The following is a 6,263-nucleotide window of genomic DNA, read 5'->3' on the forward strand; positions in this document are numbered from 1 at the left end:
CTGTAACCCTTAGGTCCTTTTCTGCAGAGCTGCTGCCCAGCCAGTCAGCCCCCAGCCTGTACTGGTGAGTGGGATTGTTCTGTCTTAAGTGCTGGACTTTGTACTTGTCCTTGTCAGACCTCATGAGATTCCTTTTGACCCAATCCTCCAATTTGTCTAGGTCACTCTGAATCCTAGCCCCACCCTCCAGCATATCTACTGCTCCCCCCAGCTTGGGGTCATCTGCAAACTTGCTGAGTGTGCACTCTGTGCCATCTTCCAGGTCAGTGATGAAGACATTGAACAAAACTGGCCCCAGGACCGATCCCTGGGGCACTCTACTTGATACCGGCTGCCAACTAGACATCAAGCCATTGATTACTGCTCTCTGAGCCCAATGCTCCAGCCAGTTTTCTATTCACCTTACCATCCATTCATCTAGCTCATATTTTCTTAGCTTGCCTACAAGAATATTGTGAGAGACCGTCTCAAAAGCCTTGCTCAAATCAAGGTACACCACATCCACCAGTCTCCCTGCATCCACAGAGCCAGTCATCTCATTATAGAAGGCAATCAGGTTGGTCAGGCATGACCTGACCCTGGTGAATCCATGCTGACTGTACCTAATCACCTTCTTCTCCTCCAAGTGCTTAGAAATAGATTCTTTGATGATCTGCTCCATGATTTTTCCAGGGACTGAGGTGAGGCTGACTGGTCTGTAGTTCCAGATGGGCTCCTGGGAATCAGCATATGTGACTATAGTGATACACCCAGAAGCAGACTGCCTGGATGTATGCATGAACTATTTTTGATTTGCTTACAACTCGCTGGGGTGGACAGTGGCACCTTAAAAACCTTCACACTTTGCTGTCTCATGTCCCTCATACACATAGAAGAATGAACATAGTCTACCTCTAAGGACTTGGCTACCCTGCAGTGACAGCACACCCATGCAAAGTCAGGCCTGAGCATGCTCCACTCCACTCATATCCAAACCCAGAAGCATAATAAAGTATCTGCTTTGGGCTCATCCCTCTGTACCTACTCCAGAGTCCTCTGTTTCCAATGTACCTAAGAGCTGCCACTAGAGAAAAATTCTGAGTGACCTCATAGGGAAACTGCTAGGGTTGGACACGTACGCATGTGGGGTATGGTGAGGATGCCCTTAGGCCTGTCCTTGTTGCAGCCTTCTAGCACTGTGACCTAGAAAAGTCTGAAGATTTCTAAGTAGTATTTGCCCACTTTATTATGTCTGCCACTAACCTCAATCATATTCTACCCAGTGCAGCTATGTGATGTCTATGAGGCCTAGTTTTGTTATATACTTCCCATTTTGCATGAAAAGATCTCTACCTGACTGGACTTGGACTTCTGTACAAGCTTAGAAGCAGTCCAGAATGGCCATCTAGATGTCTGTCTCCACCTAAACCACGTTGCAGCCCAGGTCGATGTGAGAAGTGCATAAAACTATTGATAATTGTTCCTCTATTTCCTCTGCCACCTGTCAGCAATTGACTAGAGCTAGTTAATGGAAAGGGTTCAAGGAAATCAGAAACCTTGTCTGAAACGAGTGGAGAGAGTGTGAGCAAGATGGAGCATATTTTTCTGGTGTACCCATTAGTGTGTGCGCGCGCGCGTGTGTGTGTGTGTATTAGAGGTGCACTGATACATTGGTCCACATTGTATCAGCACTGATAAAAGGAAAATTGACATTATCAACAATCAGGTGTTTTTGGCTGATGTGGCCAGTAATGTCACTGATAAATGCCGTGTGCATGCATGCAGTCGCAGCATGCACATGGCCAGGAATGCAGCCTGGTAGTTTGGAGATCAGCATCCAACCAGTAAGTCTGGGGGGGTGGGGGAAGGGACATGAGGGAGGACAGATAAATGTCCCGTCATGAGCTAGGGAGTGGGGCTGGGGCTAGGGCTGGGGCAGGGGTGGGTGCTGCACAGCTGGGACAGGATGGGGCACAGGATGGAGCTGCAGCTCATCCAGGGGGTGCGTGGGAGTGGGGAGGGGAGGCAGTTCCCACCACTGCACATACCCCAGGGAAGACATGCCCCCCAGATCTGTGCATGGGGTAAAGGCAGGCTACCATTGTGTGCTTGGGGATGGGGCTGCACTTGGGCCAGGCAGGGTGAGGTAGACGGCAGTGGCACTGGGAAGCAGGGTATAGGCGGGCTACAGCAAAATTTGGGGTGGCTATAGCCCCCCCATAAACACTTCTCCCAGCACCACTGCTCCCTGCCCCACCCCTGCCCACCCCAAGTGTAGTCCAGGCCTAGCCCCCCACCAGAAAGAAGGCGGTGGCAGCCCTCGGCCTGGAGTGCACAGTGGCGACCCACCTATGCCCCATGCATAGATCTGGGAGGCACATTCCCCCTGCCTCCCCTACGGGTGCACACAGTGGCAGAAGCCCCCCCTTCCTGTGACCCATGCACCCGGATGAGTCATGGCTCTGTACCATGCCCTGCCCCAGCTAGGCAGTGCCTGCCCCACTCCCTCCCTCACTGTGGGGGCCTCAATCTGCTCCCCCATGCCCCTTCCCTTCCCCACCCTCTGCCCCTTTCCCCCAACAGACTTACCAGCTGGACATTGCTCTCCATGTTTCCAGGCTGCATACTGGCAATCAGACTGGTATCAGCCGATATAGCTGGTTAATAATTGGCCATCAGTATCAGCCCAAAAAATCTTTATTGGTGCACCCCTACTATATGTGTGTGTGTGTGTACGCGCACACACGCACACATGCACACACACACACACACACACACACACACACACTATAGGTGCTTATCAGGGAGGTTCTATTCACTGATGATGCTTCCCTTATAGTCCACAACAAAGACCTACTACCAGAACTCATGGATTGTCTTTCAAGAGCTAATCAGGCATTTGTTCTCACTGTCAACCCCAGAAAAACACTTGTACAAAGGACAAGGAGTTCCACAAGATCCATCAATCACCCTTAAAGAGAACCAGCTAGAAGTAGTCCAAAAGTTCAGCTACCTAGGTTCTACAGTGACCACCAACCTCTCACTGGATGAAGAACTTAACGTTCACATTGGAAAGGCTGCTACCACTTTTAGCAGACTAACTAAAAGAGCATGGAACAACTCAAAGCTTACCATCAAGACCAAAATGCTAGTGTACAAAGCTTGTGTACTCAGCACTCTCATGTATGGTGGGGAAATATGGGCAACTTATGTACACCAAGAGAAAAGGTTAAACAGCTTCCACCTGCTGCATGCTCAACATCAAATGACAAAATAAAGTTACCAACACAAAGATTTTTCAAAGGAAAAATTTACCAAGTGTGACAGCCCTACTCAGACAGAGATGACTGCACTGCCTAGGCCATCTGAGTAGATTGGAAGATGGACATATACCCAAGGATATGCTCTACAGGAAACTATCGGAGGGAACAAGAAAACGGTGCCCCAAGCTTCGCTATAAAGACACATGCAAGCGAGACATGGAGGCATCTGGAATTGATCCTGGCCAATGGGAAACCTTGGCAAGCAATTGGAACAAGTGGCATCATTGTCTCCACCAGGATGTTAAGGTCCATGACAGGAATTGGCTCCAACAGCTCGACAAGAAAAGAGTCCATAGGAAGCAAGCAGCTCCTGAAACACCCAACCATGATACATATATTTGCAACCACTACCACAAATCATGCAGATCTCAGATTGGACTATTCAGTCACATGAGACACTGCAAACCATGTACATCATAGGCTGCAATATCCTCCATCTCTCGCAGACGAAAAGATGCCATGGGTTATATTATATATAGTGCTTGATTCTAAATACTATAAATCCCTGACTATGAAGAGTCAATTGGGCATTTTTACATGCGTTTCTAATGTGGCACTGGGTGCTTTTAATTAGCAAGCTATGCTAATTAAAAGTGCTTGTGCATCTTGTATTAATGGCACAGTGCATCCCCACACTGAGAAAATGGCAGTGGGGTGCTTTGAATTAAGCACATCGAGCGTGTTTTATTTCAAAGCATGCCACTGCCATTTTCTCAGCTCGGAGATGCACTGTGCTGCTGATACGTGTGGTGCGTGAGGTTGCCGGAGCGCATCAATTTACATCCTCCAGCAGACTCGATTAATTGAGTCTGCTCCAATGCACTGGATGTCCAGTGCATTGGAGCAGGCTTGCTGCATGTGTGTAAGTCTACCAGCCTGAGTCTAACAGCCCTGTGAGTCTAATAGCCTGCGAAGCATTGCACAGAACAGTCAGTATCCAACCAAATTACACCACCCTGAATCCATCAAATGACAACACACACCCCAATTATTCAGGTTAGTGTGGGAGGGATGAATCCATTCTTTTCTTAAGACGTGCATTTCCATACATGACAAAGAATGAGTTGCATAGTGCATTATCTGAGTTTATCATACATATAGCTGTTATTTATATTGAGATAAAGTATAAGGAACCATAAAATCACACAGGATTACATGGTCCCTGACTCCAAACTTGCTTTCTAGCCCATATTTGTTTCTTGCCAAAGTAAGTGAAGTATCTTTGATCATGCACACAGATTTGTAGTTAGTGAATCATTTGATCTTTCACGTAGGACCCACCCTAACACCCTTTGAAGCCAAGGGCAAGATTCCCATTTACTTCAGTGAATTTTGGATAAGCCTTCTGGTAACTATTTTGATTCAGAATATGCAAGAGAAGGATTAGTTTTTATTTAGAACTGCAGGATAGGTAAATTATTCTGCATCAGCAATGTCTTCATAATATAGTCTGTCCAAATGGGAAACCCATATTAATGCAAAAGTTACATGACTATGGCTTGCACTGTGGAAAGAGTGATTCATTTATCAATGATCTTTGGAAGAAAGACTTTTTTTTTTCTCTTTACCATGAGTAAATGACTGGTGCTTTCCATGGTAATCATAGAATAAATCAGATGATCAAAGACCTGATTATGTAAAGACTTTTCCAGTGTTTTTAAGCTGTTATAAAAAGCCAGAAAAAACTGACCTTGAAATAAACATACTGTAGCAATTTGCATATAGCACCCCTTAAGTCTTCCAGACCTGACAGTGTTGCAGTCTTCAATCAGGTCCAGAAGAGCTCTTCTTCCCCTCCCCTCAGGAAAGAAGCGCGACTTCATTTCTCTCATTGCCTCCTGATTGGTATATGGGCTCCACCAATCAAAACAGCAGAATCTCAAACCTGGGGCTCAACCCAAGCTCTGAAAGCTAAGCCTGCTACAGGTGCTATATGCAAATTGCTACAGCATGTTTATTTCAAGGTCAGTTTTTTTCAAATCTGTTCCTCCCTTCCATGCGCTCAGGGAGAGCAGGGTCTAATACTAAGGAGGAGTGAAGGGGATTCAAGAGGAAGAAGTTGCAGGGATTAGACAGAAAAGGGGCTACCTGATCCCCCAGACTTATTTTTGCTGCTGTAGCAGTGGGAGGTTGATACATTCAAGACAAACTTCCAATAATTAGATACAATACCTAAAAAATTGTATCAAATTTATCAATTTTCCATATATAGAATTTAATCACAGGGGGGGATCATCTTATAATCAGGCTCATCTTATATTTGAGTAGATACAGTATTTGTTCAGACAATAGCACTGAATATTAAAATTCTACCCCTTTAATTAATTATACTGTTTTCTGGAATTTTGAAAGGGCATCAGAGAAATTGACATGTTTTCCCGCTTGTGTTTTAAAAAGTTGGGAAGTAATGTTCAAAACTACCCAGTGGGCATGTCTACATGTGCAATTAATTCACCTGAATTTTCTGTGCAGAAAATTCAGACGCATCAAAGTGCTCTCAGGCACACATCTGAACATGACTGATTCTGAACATGGAGGCAGCTGCCCCAGAGCTGGGACAGCTCTCCCCACCCCATGGAGATTGGGGCTGGCCACAACTGTCATGGGGCTGGGATGGAGCTACTCTGCAACCGGGACAACTCCCCCCATCCTGTGGAGATCAGGGTTTAGCCAGGCAGTAGTGGCCCCCTGCTGCCTGGGCTGACTGGGAGCAAATTGCTCCCGGTCAGGGTCTGTGTGCGCACTTTGGTGTATTAATTAATGTGCCATTTTTCTAGTACCTGTATGCATTGGTACTAGCAAATGACATATTATACTAATTTAATGCAAAGTAATTGCCATGCACATGCAGAAAGTAATGCTCTACTGAGCATTAGATTAGTCTAATGTGCTGTAAAGTATCTTGTGTAGATACACGCAGCATTAGCCTAACTTTTCTCCCACTGAACTAAATGGGACTAC

The sequence above is a fragment of the Gavialis gangeticus genome, unplaced genomic scaffold (assembly GCF_001723915.1).
Source record: "Gavialis gangeticus isolate Ggan-Ray unplaced genomic scaffold, GavGan_comp1, whole genome shotgun sequence".
In the NCBI taxonomy this organism is placed as follows: domain Eukaryota; kingdom Metazoa; phylum Chordata; order Crocodylia; family Gavialidae; genus Gavialis; species Gavialis gangeticus.